Raw genomic sequence first — 14,560 nt, 5'->3', positions numbered from 1 at the left:
AAAAACTAAAATAATTTAAAAACCAAAGGAAGCAACCACCACCCTTAGGGAAGAAAGGGTAGAGCTCTAGAAGCTTAGAGAAGGGGCTCTGTGAGCTGGGTGTGGACTTCTGAGGAGTCGGGGCTGCCCAGCCAGTGCTGGCTGTGTCGAAACAACAAACAAACTGGAGGCTGAACCAAAGGACCACTGCCAGGATGAAAAGCATAACAACAAACATACAGGAAGGAGCAACCCCTCCTCCCCTTTTCCAGCCTCCCAGTCTCCCTCCCTGTGGGCGGGATCAAAGTGGGAGCTGGCTTCAAGGACTGACTCCCAGTCCAAACCCCAAGTCGAGTATAGAGTGCAAGTTGGGAGTCGGAGACAAAGCTTAGGTACTAACCAGCACACATCCCATCGGGGTGCACTGGTAAATGGAATAGACAGTGCAGCCCCCAGGAGCCCACCACCAACGGTCCCGTCCCCTCACCTGATGATGAAGTGTGACCCATATTAATGCTGACTGAAAAGATACTTCCTATTTGATCGAATGGCTTCCTGAATGGAGGGAAATCAGCCTACGCGGATGCCCACAACGTGTAAATATTGTACCAAGAGTGCTATCATATGCATCCTAACATTTAATCTTTACAAAATAGTCAGTTCTGCTAGAACTCAACATGGGCATTCTTAAAAATCACTATGCTATGCAAAATCGCACAATAAAAACCACAGGGTTCACGGGAAAATTGAGGCTAGGGATACAACACTCACAAAATTTTGTCAGTGACACAGAGAAACCTAATAAAAAGAGTAGCATAGTTTGATACATACTGAATGATTAAGAAATACATAAATAGTACAATAAGTATGTATGGAATTTTATGGAACTTCACCTTGAAAAAGGCCCAGAGTTTGTTTGTGGAAATGGGCAGCTCAGGAGTTACTGTGATGGAGGGAGGGTTACGTGAAACCAGAGGGACAGTTGTAATACCAGATTGGAATGGCTGTGGCTTACAACCCTTGCAGAGAACTGAGGCAGCTGGTAGATTTCTGAGGTGTGGACTTGTGATCTGTGTACTCCTATGTGACCTGGTCAGCTGTGTTCACCTAATGTTTCTTGCAGACAAAATCTTGAATAAGCAAATATAAAATCCACGTTATGATCAAATTTTCCCCTTATTGAGCATATTAGAACAAATTAATGGTTTCAAAATAATTATAGCAGAACTGATTATATCCTGCAGGCCAGATAGTAGGAACTCCAATTTTACAGATGAGGAAACTGACTCAGAAAGATTAAACATTTTGCTGAAACTTATCTTAAAAAAAAAAAAAAAAGCCGGTGACCCCTCTTGGGCCAACACTGTATTTTCTCATCTAAGGTTAAGCTACTTGACAGTATGAGGTAAAGCAGTAGAACCTGAGGGCAACGACCCTTTCTAGGTGGTATAAGTGCCCCAGGATGGAATGAGCTCAATCTTCTTTAGGTCAAAGTTCAAGGCAGAGCTGCTGAGCAACAGAATTCATGTCTCTCCCACACTTTCTCATAAATGGACTTCTAGACCTGTGTCACAGTGATCTTCAAAAGATGTCTGATAATAGTTAACATCCCAACTTTCAAGGTCCAATTTACTGATGAAATAAAACGTAACATGACTTTCTAAATTTGTTCTTTATAATGTGCCACAGTGATCTTTCTAAAATGCAGAAGTCAATGTCATTCCCAAGCTTGATACCCTTCAATGGTTCCCCAATACCCAAAAGATAAGGTATAAAATCCTTACATGGGGTGGGGTCCTCCTGCATAGGGCACCTGCTTCATCTCTAGCTAAGTCCTCACGTAAAACCCATGCTGAACTGTGTGCTTTTCCACACACACCAGGTCATTTCAGAGCTACATAAATTGGCAACGCTGATCCCTCAGTCGAATGCCCATGTCCTCTATCCCCGACTTCCGAACACCAACCCACCGTTGCTCACAAGCTCCTCTGACAGGATCCCCTCCCCTATATCTTTAGGCAGAAAGAACCACTTCTTTTGTTGGGTCCCCATCGTGCCCTACACTAGCTCCTATCACAGTACTTTGCCAGGCATATTTGTGTAAAGGCTGACTTTATTTTTAATTGCAAGCTATCTGAGGGTACTGACCATGTCTGAAAAGTCTCTGCATCCTTAGCACCTAGCTCACTGTCTGGTACATAACTGTGTCATCAATGTTTAAGGACTAAATGAATAAATAAACGGCTATAATGTTATCACGACAAGAAAAAAGTGCCATCAGGATGATCCATCTGTACCTTTTTCTTTCTTCCATCTGAAATGTGGAAAAGACCCTGAGCTCCACTAAACAAGTTTCTGTGTAGGGTAAAACCTACTGAATTGATAAAGGTAGGTATTGTAGGCTGAATGTCTGCATGTCTCCCAAATTCACTTGTGAAGCCCTAACCCCCAGTGTGATGGTATCTGGAGGTGAGGCCTTTGGGAGGTGACTAGGTTTAGATGAGGTCACGAGGGTGGGGCGTCATGATGGGATGAGTGCTCTTACAAGAGGAAGACAGAGAGAGCTCTTTCTCCATGCACATGTACCAAGGAAAGGCCATGTGAGCTGACATTGAGAACGTGGCCATCTACAAGCCAGGGATTGGGTCCTTACTAGGAACCAAATCAGTCAGCACCTCCATCTTGGACTTCTTGCCTCCAGAACTGAGAGGAATTAATTTCTGTTGTTTAAGCCATCCAGTCTGTGCTATTTTGTTATAGCAGTCCAAGCAGACTAAGAGTGATTACTAGATGTATCACATGATTTTGCCAAGATGAAGATGGCCTGGGTATACCATCTTACATCAAGGTGTAAGATTCTTGAGGACAGGAAACTCACAGATGCTTAACATGAAAGGCATATTCGATTAAATACGGATAGCACCGAGGAAGGTAAACTTAAACCATAGGAAATGTTCACCCAGGTTGAATTATTAAATGAAGTATCTGCATAAGAAGCTATGGAGGAAGAATCTAATTTTGACTACTGCAGATAATAAACACTTCTTTACAGAATCTGAGGATTGTGAGAAAACTCCTCCCCTGTGGTGTGAGGTTAACAAACTGTTTAAGTGCAAGCAGCCAGTCACCCAGTCCTACACTGAGGCCAACTTAAATCAAAATACCATAAAAAGTTTGCAGACACCAGATCGATGATGGCATAATGAACATGGATCACGCAATGGCTTGCCCGGAGTTCTGCTGGATCTGTATTCCTCAAGAGATCTCCTGTACTCAAGGGTGGCTCACTCTCCCTGGGTGGCAGTGGAACAAATATAAATCATGTGATGGTAAATCCACTCCCAAGGTACGCTAGGTACGGTCTTCTTGAAAATGCATATTCTGAAAAAGATATCCAAAAAAAGCCTAGATTTTTCCCTCTGTTTGGGTTGCACATGAAGGAAAGGTAAGTCCTGAGCTTCGTCTTCTGATAGCTCAGTATCTAAGATGGATACAGGCAAATGTGCCCTCATTTAGGAAAGATGGCCAGGCTGAAGCACTGGGCCTGTTTTTCCACGCGCCTAAGGAAGATTTCCACGGTACAGCTCACAGTTGCCTCAAACACCCTTCCTTGGTCTTTCTCCCACAAAGGTGCTGACCTGCCCCAAACCCTACTTCCTATAATGTCACGATCACCAGCCTAGTTAGATCCACTACTTCAAACTCTCAAATCCTTCTTCCCTTCTCCTTTAATCTCCTCTGTCACCAAAATCTCATCACTTCTTCCTTTAAAATATTAGGGACAGACAAAACATCTAAACCTTCACTTGACCGTGCTTTGGAACCTCAGCATAGATCACAAGTTGGCTAGCTCTTCTCCAGAATTCATGCACCCTCTCTGTGGTGTAGAGCTGGGAAGTGGCTGCCCACCCAGAGGTTCTATTTCTCAGCCCCACTACTTGCAGTACATGTGAAGCCGTGAATTAGTTCTAGAGCATGGAATGTGAGCAGAAGTGATATGCACCACCTCTAGGCCAGAACCATGGAAAACCCTCTCAACAACGTCCCTTTATGCTTCTCCCTTCTCTGCTGGCACCAATCAAATTTGAGGTCTTAAGGGCTGGTGGAGCCACAGAATGGAAGAAGCTTGGGATCTCAATCACTACGTGAAGGAAAGTTACCCTCTGCCCAGCAACATCCCATTTAACAGATACATTAAGAAATGAACTTTATTGTACTAAGTCACTGAAATATTGCAGTTTCCTTTATTACAGCACAAAAACCGAGAAGACTAGAATCATGTAAGGTTCTATTTCAAGTCATCTTCCTATGCATGATTATGAGGGCTGTGGTACTGCCCTTGATTATATGACTCAAACCCATCAAGTATGCTATTGTTTTAAGAAAATAATTGTAATTATACTATATATCATATTGAAAAAGAGCCAGCATTTACTGACCTCTTTCCATGTGCTAGGCAGGGATCCTACTATGTGTTTTATGCCACTGTACTCTTACAAATATCCAATAAGGGAGATATTGCTACTCTGGCTCATTTCATAAATAAGAATGCTTAGGCCCAGGGAAAGGAACAGGGACGAGCCTAGGTCATATAGCTAGAAAGCGGCACAGCCAGAACTCAAGCCCTACGCTGTCTTTCTCCAAAGCAGTCTTAACTGCTACCCGCCTTCTTTAAGAAAAACAACAAACAAGAGAAGAATGCCATATAATGGCTCTCGCTCCAGTTACCACATGAGACTCTGCATTTTACAACGTGAATGTAAATTTATTTTCTGCCACACAGAATAAGCAAGCTGGTACTTCAGTTAGCACCACCGCAGAGTTGTTTAAGTCTAGCTTCAGGGTTCCCCAGCCCGATCTCGGCAGCTGTGTAACGAAAGGACGTTTTCCTGCTGCTCATCTCCACTTTCCCAAGAACCATGTTCCGCCCTTCACCCCATGAGCGCTTCACCTGCCTCACATGGATGTTTCTGAAGTTACACTAGGACCATCTCTGACCATCTTTTAATTCAACCGCCAGTTTGAGAATCCAGATTTCAAGCTCTCTTTCCAAAACAGGAGACCCTCCCTAGAAGCTGGTCTAAAGTGAAAGGCACTAAATTCATCGTTTAATCATGCACTAATTTTCTTCCTGTCTTCAAGAAAATCCAGACGACAGGTAGCTGGCACCATGCCTTAAATTGGTTTTGAGAAATGAATCAGATCCCCAAATAAATCTACCATAACAAATTGGTTTTTTTTAAATTAATGATCTTTACATAAACTGCCTTGTTTATGACTGACCGCTTTCCAAATTACAGGCTGATAGGACACTCATCAGTCACTGAGTATCCCTAGACAGAGCAACTTACGTGACCGACAGTGACTGACAAAGCCTTTCCAGCAGATGACAGGGGAGCCAATTTGTCAAACAGGATAACCAGCGATGCTGAGGTCATCGCCAGAAGCACTGACCCCCTAACCCAGGAGAGATTCCGAACAGGTATTTTATGTGTCTTGGCACAAAATCTAACTTTCTGAGCTAAAATGAAGACAAAGACAAATTAGCCCCTTCCAAGAGTACTGATTATTTTTTTCCTATTGCTATGGTAACACTACTCCATTTTAGGAGAGGGAAAAGAGTGGGCCTTAAAAACTAAGCTATAAAACTTGTCAATGACGTATCAAAAAAGAGTTTATCAAGAAATTTCTTTAATTATTTCACTGCTAGGAAATTATCCAAGAGAAATAGTCTGATAAATGTGCAAATATACATATAAGAGACTTATAAATAGTACTTTATTATACAGTGAAATTGGAAAAAGATCTGTGTCCAACAATTAAGTAAATTATGGTATATTTGTACAGAGGAATACCAGAGAGTCATTATGAGTTAGGATACAGATGTGTGTTTACTTGCATGGGTGCATGGCCATTGTGTACCTTGAAGTCAGTACCTAAGTGACAGGATAGTATAGACCATTTGACTCCATTATAAAAATTTCCCAGGGAAAAATATCTGAAGATATTTATATCAAGATTCTAACAACAGCAGTTATTTCTAGTGAGAGAAACTTGGGGTGACTGGAAATGTTTGCCATGTGCTTTTCTCTGTTGTCTATGACGATTTTCATTGTTTGTGTCATTCAAAATAGGGATAAATGTAACCATAGCTGACCATTATTTATTCATATATATTTGCTGCCCCAATGCAGCTCTTTCCTGATGACTCTCCTTGTGAGAGGAATATAATTCTTGTCCCCATAGACATCTGGCTTAACTATGTGATCTGCTTTGGCTAATACAAGAAAGATAAAACATCGAAGGGACATGTGTGACTCCAAGCAGAAACTCTGAGAGCTATCATGTACTTTAATTTAGTTTCCTTCCACCCTGAGACAGGATTGTTCTAGATAGGGCTGCTGCTTCTGCCTGATCACAAAATAGAGAAGATGTGAGGCAGACTCGAGTTGACTTGCAATAGTCATAATAGGAGTGAGAAGAAGTAAGTCTTCAGTTGTCATAAGCCACTGAGATTTCGGAGCTATTTGTTGCCAGAGCATAATAAACTCTAAGCTGACTGATGTATGAATTTTTACTACCACTCAAACAAGACCAAACTGAGATTTAAATATAAGAGCCTCTCAGTTACCTATCTCTGATTAGTTCTAGAGTTTCATGTTTAGTACAAACCTCCCTGTTAACAGTATTTTAAAACTGTTATTTGTGGCAGAGTTGACTGCACCCAGCCTTCCATTTTTTCCTTTCTGCCTCCCCACTGCCTCTTGAGTCACGTTGATTATTTCTGTCTTTCATGACCGTTTCTTTTAGTCCCCACTATTCTGCCTCTGGTCCAAGCCTTGCTCATTTCATGCCCACATATGGTGGCCAAGGTCCGTGACACTATCCTTCAATTCTCTTTATAATAACACTGTTGTGAGGTTCATCTTCCTTAAACACTGCTTTGTGAGTTACCACCACTAGTTCAAGGCTCCCTGAGCCTTTAGTCTTGAATTCAGGCCACCACTTAATTCTTCAAACTCATTACCCTCCTCACTACAAACCCTCATCACCAATCAAACTAGCTCATTCATTATTTCCTGTGTACACCTCACGCATTCCCAGAATCAGGGCCTCTCTGCCCAGGGTTACAGTGATGATGTTAGTAGCCTGAACCCTCTGAAGAAAAATTATCCTGGTGGGTGGAATGAAGGAATAATTTCATGGGTGATATACCAAAATACAGGTAGCACACCCTTGAGGAAACAGGTAACAAAGTGGACAGGGTGACAAGGCATGGTGATAACCTCCAAATATGACCACCGACAATTCCTCCCGTCCCCAAACACACGAGACCTATTTCCTTTCTCTTAGAATCTGGGCTGTTTTTGTGACTTGTTTCGACTAATAAAATGCAGCGGAAGTGAAGTTCTGAGACTTCCAAGACCATAAGAGACCTGGCAGATTCCCCCTTCGCTGAGCCTAGCCACTGAGCTGTCAGGAAGTCCAGGAGAAACTCCTGAAGGATGAGAGCCATGTGGACACGGCCCTGGAGAGTGGGTGCCCATCTCAGATATACCAGCTCCAGCCGAGTTCCCAGCTGAAAGCAACTACCTGAGCAGACCCAGCGGACAGCACATGGAGCAGAATAACTGCCCAGTTGAGCCCAATCAACCCAAAGACTTGTGGAAAAAAATGAATTGGAATTGTTTGTTTCACAGCAATAGATAACTAAGACAACAGGAATTCTCCTTATTTCTGCCCTGAATACAGTACCACTCCAGCCTCTCAGGGGACGAGGATTTATGGAGCCCAAGTCAGTGTTCGTGGCACAGTAGCAACACTAGGGTGCCCTCAGGTGACTAACAGGGAGTGAGTTTAAACTATGGATAAGGGCTGGGGGTGCACATGAAATGGGAGACAAAAAAGTATTGCTAACAGACTGACCTATTAGACATAACTAGATGAAAACCTAGAGGTGGTGGAAGATCCCTGCTGAAGCTGTGGGCAAGAGCCAGTACAATTTGAGTTATTTTTTCTGTGGTTCTATCTGGTCCCACAGGCCAGTAGTGACTGAGTCTATTCCTACTCCTCACACCCTCCTTGCTCTGGTTATTAGGAAAGAACATAAATCCAACATGAGCAGAAGCACAAACCTACTAACATCAGAGCAATTAGAGCTCAGGTGGCAGAGACAGACAGCTGATCACCAAACTTATTTCTGCTTGTTCCCGGACACACGGTCAGACCCTATTCCCAGCCTCCCTTGTAGTTAAGCACGGCCACATGACTGAGTTCCAGACAACAGAATGGAGGTGGAATTGATGACACCACTTCCCAGCCTGCCCAGTCGAAACCTCCATGTTCTCTCCCTTAACATGGCAACCTTGGAAGTCACATGTTGACAATGGTTGAGCCTCAATCTTTTCTCTTTAGGTCTTCAACTGACTGGATGAGGCCCACCCAGGTTATGGAGGGTAACCTGCTTTACTCAAAGTCTACTGATTTAAATACCTTCACAGCAACATCTAGACTGGTGTTTGGTCAAATGACTGGTACCACAGTCTAGCCAAGTTGACACTAAAATTAACCATTATGCCAGGTGATGCTGAAGTCCTGGGGTCCTCTCAGAGCCACTGCTGTACAGGACTGTGGTGAAGATAAGTGAGAAAACATAACATCACCTGGTGGCAAAGGGTATCCAATTACAATCACCTCTTCTCTTCCTTTACAGGCCTTTTAATTTTGAATTGACCAGGGAAATGAGGGTTTCGTTCTCCAAATACTTGAGGAGTGTGTTTGCGTAGAGAGGGTATGTGTAAAAGTATACATCTGTGGTTGCTTCCTAAATTCATATACACAGTTTCCAGATTAGCCACTTGCTTACATTACTTGAGCCCCTTCTTGATCCCATAAGTATAAAAATCAGAAGTTTAATTATGGTTCTGAGATCACCATTTTCATTTGACAGACATGGACACTAAAACAAAGTTAGTGTGGTTTTCCATCCACCGCCCCCCCCCGCAGATTTCTCAAGCCTTCAAAGATCTAAATTTAGTAACCTGAATTTCAAAATTAAAGCTGGTGTTCTGACGGGGCACTTAATAATTACATGTTACATAAACACGATGAATAATTTTATATGTTGAAAAGTTGTAAAATGATGATATAAATGAAATGCTAATTATTCTCTTTTAAGAGAGTTGTTTCCTACCAGGATTAAATTCTTGCTTTTTTGACACATTTTAAAAATCTGCACTTCACAGCAGTTAGAAAATAGCAGAATTTAGTTCTGATTTAATCAGATGAGAACTAATTCAGCTTCAGGCCAAAATGACACTTGGTGGGAGAGGTTGGGAAGCTCTCACACTATATTTTTTTAAAACATACACATTTCTTTCACTCTTCCCTTGAACTTTCACTTTGCTTGGTACTATTCCTAGATTTTAGTTCCTAACTCCCCAAAGGCTAGAGAAAAGCTATCTAATGTATTATAATTTAAGATATCTTTAGTTTAAAAAAAGAAGGTTTTGTAATACTAGAATCAAATAAGCCACTTTTTAAAAACTCTGATTTTGGCAAGGATGACAGCAACACTACTTACATAGAGATACAGATACACACACACACACACATTTTTTTGACCAACCAAAATCATATCACACCAAAACATTTGGCTATCCCTTATCTAAATTCATTAACACTGTGTTTCACAAATAATGCTCCACATAGTTCTTTATAACAGGCTGGAGGGAAACTCTAGGTTAAACAGGTTCCTTTATTCTAGGTCTTTGGCTTTTTAAAATGTTAATATGCATCATGACTATTAAAACACACACGTGCATGCACGGTTTCCCAAACTTACTTGTTCCTGAACAACATTTGTTTCCCCCTCAGAGCATCTCTCAGGATTGGGGTTCTACTAAAACATGCTAGAAAAATGGCTTAAAGATGCATTCAGGAAGAACTTACCCCAACAACTGATGGCCTTCCATTTAAGGATATGCTTGCAAAATCCGGATATCTCTGTACCAACTCAAACTCAGGGTCAGTAAGGCCAACTCTTAAAACTGTGGGAAGAAAGCAGAGTCTAAGCTGAACAACAGCACTGTTTCTTCAGTTCTCCAGCATTTCAGAAAATCCTACCAACAATAATCATGGTGTTTCAACCCAGTGTGGACAAATGGTGTAACAACTGCTAAACACTCTAGGGAAAGAACCAATGTAACACGATAAAAGAAGCCGAAATATCAAGAGTCGTCATTTCTAGTTGTTAAATTACAGAGGCTTTTTTTCATCTTCATGCTGTTCTGGGTTTTATAAATTTCCTAAAATGAGCTATCCTTTTCTAATCGCAAAATAAATGTTAGATATCATTTTAAAAGGTAGTCTAATGCAGTTGCTTCTCAGGGGAGCTTTTATAACAGAACTATTTACAATGTCATCATTTTCATCTGCACACCCAATAGACTATAGAAAACCTAGATCAGAAATTAAAACTAAAACATGAAAAATGAGCCGAAAGTGCCAAATTTGCCTTTGTTTTCTCTGGCAAAGTATAGGAGCTGCCCTTCATTAGAAAGGAAAACATTCACTTTCGCAAGAGATTCACAGCACACCACCTAAAGATACGCTCTTGCCTACCTAGAATTCAGATTGTTTTTTTCTAAAAAAAAATTCAGCATTCTAGTCGGTAAGTCAATTCCAGAACGGTCAATTCCAGAACAGTTTACATGCCTATGGTAGGCTGAATAATGTACTTTCTCCCCCAAAAGATATCCACATCCTAATCTCTAGAGCCTGTGAATGTTGCTTATATGGCAAAAAAGGATTTTTCAAATGTGAATAATTTAAGGATCTTGAGATGGAAGATTATCCTGGATTATCTGGGTGGGCCCTAAACGCAGTCTCATGTATCCTCATAAGAGGGAGACAGATATGACAAACAAAGGTGGGAAGTCCTGTGGCCACAGAGGCAGATGTGAGAGTGACGCAGCCACAAGCCAAGGAATGCCGGGAGCCACCAGAAGCTGGAAGAGGCGAGGAATGCTTCTGCCTTAGAGCTTCCAAGGAGGAGTACAGCTCTGCCAATGCCTTGATTTCAGCCCAATGGATCTGATTTAAGACTTCTGGCCTCCAGAATCGTGAGAACAAATTTCAGCTGCTTTAAGCCACCAAGTTTCTGGTCATTTGTTACAGCAGCCCTAGGAAACGAATGCAATGACCCAGTCTAAAGTACACAAGTGGTCTCGATTTATACCAGGACACAGGAGATTCACTCTCTGGCTGACCAGCTGGTGCCTGAAGGCAATCCCCACCATTGAGTGACTGTCCCTTGGCCTTGGTTCAGGAATGACCAGGACACTGGCTTGCAAGCTCTGGACATAGCACCTCTGAGTGGCACACTGTTAAAGTGAGTTAAACCTAGGAGATAGGAGTCCAGTCATGTGAAAGCTACCTGGGGTAATGTGAGTTTATCATTAAATACATTATCCCCTGACATTTTTAGCATCTGTTTAAAATCATCTCTCTGGCCAGGATATTATTAAAACATGCACCTGGCACAGTTATACATATACCTATAATCCCGACGTCAAACAAAAAGCTCCACGAATCTAGAAACCAGAGAATATTTTATACAGGAAACAAATGAGAAAGAGACATTTCACTTACTTTAGTTATTGATTAAATTTTGAAAGAATAAAACATACACTGTGAAAAACATCAGCAACTGAAGAAAGAATTGCTGTTCTTATAAATTAAATTCATTCCACTTAAGAGCTCCATTATCTCCTAGTAGTACCAAAATTGAAAAGAGGTTATTGCTTTCAAGGGTTTAATTTAAATTTAGGCCCTTCAACAGTAAGTTCAATGATTTATCACACTGATTGAATTCTAATTCTCTTACTAGGTTGAATTCCAGAACGCCATTTCCTTCAAACACATACCACACTTACAGGAACTCCTTCATCCTCCAAAAAATAATGTAATTTATATGACACTTAATTGAATGAGACAGAGTTACTGCCACATAGTGATGAAAGTAGTGGTGCTGCGTACAAGGAGTATGATGAGGCATGGTATATTTTTTTCACACAGTCTTCTAGAAAATCTGGCTTTGCAAAATAATAAAGTATAGCTCAATGTATCCTAAATAAGGAAAGAATGATATATAACTACTAGAATGCAGGGATAACTATCTACACAACTCACTTTTCTACAAGAGGGACTTAACTCCCCCTTCCTACTACTCGTGCCACACCACACTCTACGTAAAAGTGGCTGAGTATCTCCATGGAAAGTAATGGGAATTCAGATCTGAAGGTAGATCAATTCTAAATAAACATATGGCAAAGACTTGCTAGCTATTCACAAACCATATCCATCTTCCTCATGGAAGTCTAGCTAGACTAGATTTCCCAGCCTCTAGGTAGTTAGGGTTGAATATAGGATTGAGTTCAGGTACAGTGATGTGCATCGCTTCAAGGCCTGGCCCACAGACCCCCAAGGAGATGACTCTCCACACTCCTTATCCTTCTGCACCAGCCTTTGGAGCCATGTGTTAAAGAAGGCTTGCACAGCCACAAAATCAAATGAACCTGGAGGAATAAACTATTGCCTTTATTTCTTGAAGCAGCTAGCATTAGCTTAATACAGTTGCTTTGCTTAATTTGTTAACTTCTATGTTGACTCAGTTAAAAACAATAATACACTGGCTACTCCACACATGCCAGAAAATGAGGAAACACAGGACTTAACCCAGAAAACTTGCCAGTCAAGGAAACCACACAAGTAGACAAAGATCCAAGGATGCATGTTCCTAAGTCCTATGAATGAAATACATGTGGAGTTCTGGAAGTTTCTGTGGAAATTGGAGAGTGGTGCTAGGGGAATATGGGCCATGATTCCCAAGTTGATTTCTGAAGCACAGGTATGACAGAAGCTTTTCCAATCACAGGAAAAACCATGTGAAAAAGTGGTAAGGGGCCAGATTGTGGGTCCTGTGGAGAATGGAATGGAGGAAAGTAGTAAAAGATGAGGCTTCACATACTGGCAGGGGAGTGATAACCACAGGCTTGGCACTCTTTGTGATACCCTCAAACACTAGTCCCACTGACTAAATGATGGTAATATCTTTGCTAAGGAAAGTGAACTCCATCCTCAAAGCAATGCAAAGTCACTGAAGGTTTTTATGGTGGGCACAGAGAGTTAAAACCATGATTTGGGGGAAAAACACCCACATATTAGGACAGGTTTGTTTTTTTTTTCCCTTTAGGAGACGGGATAGTTCAGGAAGGAAAAGAACCAACAATAGGGAGAGAATGCTTACAAGCTACTGGAATTCTTACATCACAAGTCAAAGGTTCTGCATGTATGACTTTTAATCAACCTTCTAAAACTTACCCAGGATAATATTTCCCAAAATGCATATATTCAGTTGGGTAAATGACTCTTTCCTAAATCTAAAAGTTTTATCACTTTTTACATGCTCCCATTATAAACTTATCACAGAGAATTTCCAAGAGAAGAGACAATAAATATAAAGTATCAATAACAGCTCATCTATCCAGAGCTCTGGCTGTCAAGCAACCAGGCTCATGAGAACCTTCCAAAAGTGAAAAGATCTCTGACAGGTAAAGAGAGCCATCACACTGGCTAGTGGCTAAGGACGTGGCACTATTCCCCACAGGAATGTCTTCTGGAATCTTACTTTGTTAAAAACTGTATGGAAATAACTGTGTGGAAAAGGCAAGCATCTAATTTTTTTAAATTAATAGACTTTATTTTTTAAAGCAGTTTTAGGTTTACAGAAAAATTACACAGAAAGTGCAGAGAGTTCCCATATACCTCTTCTCCTACCCCACACATATCAGTTCCCCCATTATTAACACCTTGCATTAATGTGGTCCATTTGCTAAAACTGATGAACCACTATGGATACATCATTAACTAAAGGTCCATAGTTTACATTCGGTTTTCTTTTTGTGTTGTACAGTTCTCTGGGTTTGACAAATGCACCATATCAGGTATCGACAAGTAGAGTATTAAACAGAACAGTTTCATTGCCCTAAAAATCTCCCTGTCCCCACTGATTCTTCCCTCCTTTCCTCTCTCTCCCTGAGCCTCTGGCAACCACTGATCTTTTTACTCCAAAACTCCATAGTTTTTCCTTTTCCAGAACATCACAGAGTTGAAATCATAATGTAGCCTTTTCAGATTGGCTTCTTTCACTTACTAATATGCATTCAAGGTTCTTCCAAGTCTTTTCGTGGCTTGATAACTCTTCTGATCACTGAACAAATTTCCACTGTATGGATGTACCAGTTTGCTTACCCATTCACCTGCTAAAGGACATCTTGGTTGCTTTCCAAATTTGGGCAATTATGAATCAAGCTGCTATAAACATTCATGTACAGGTTTTTCTGTGGATATAAATTTTCAGCTCACCCGGTTAAATAACTAGGAGTGTGACTGCTGCACTGTATGGTATGACTACACTGAGCTTTCTGAGAAGCTGCCGAACTGTCTTCCAAAGTGGCTGTACAATTTTGCATTCCCAATGGCAGCCAGTGACAGTTTCTGTGGCTCCACATTCTCACCA

Source organism: Aethalodelphis obliquidens, unplaced genomic scaffold, assembly GCF_003676395.1.
Source record: "Aethalodelphis obliquidens isolate GAN/ISIS:26980383/991018 unplaced genomic scaffold, ASM367639v1 scaffold64, whole genome shotgun sequence".
Classification (NCBI taxonomy): Eukaryota; Metazoa; Chordata; class Mammalia; order Artiodactyla; family Delphinidae; genus Aethalodelphis; species Aethalodelphis obliquidens.
The sequence above is the reverse complement of the archived record's forward strand: the minus strand, read 5'-3'. Positions refer to the sequence as shown.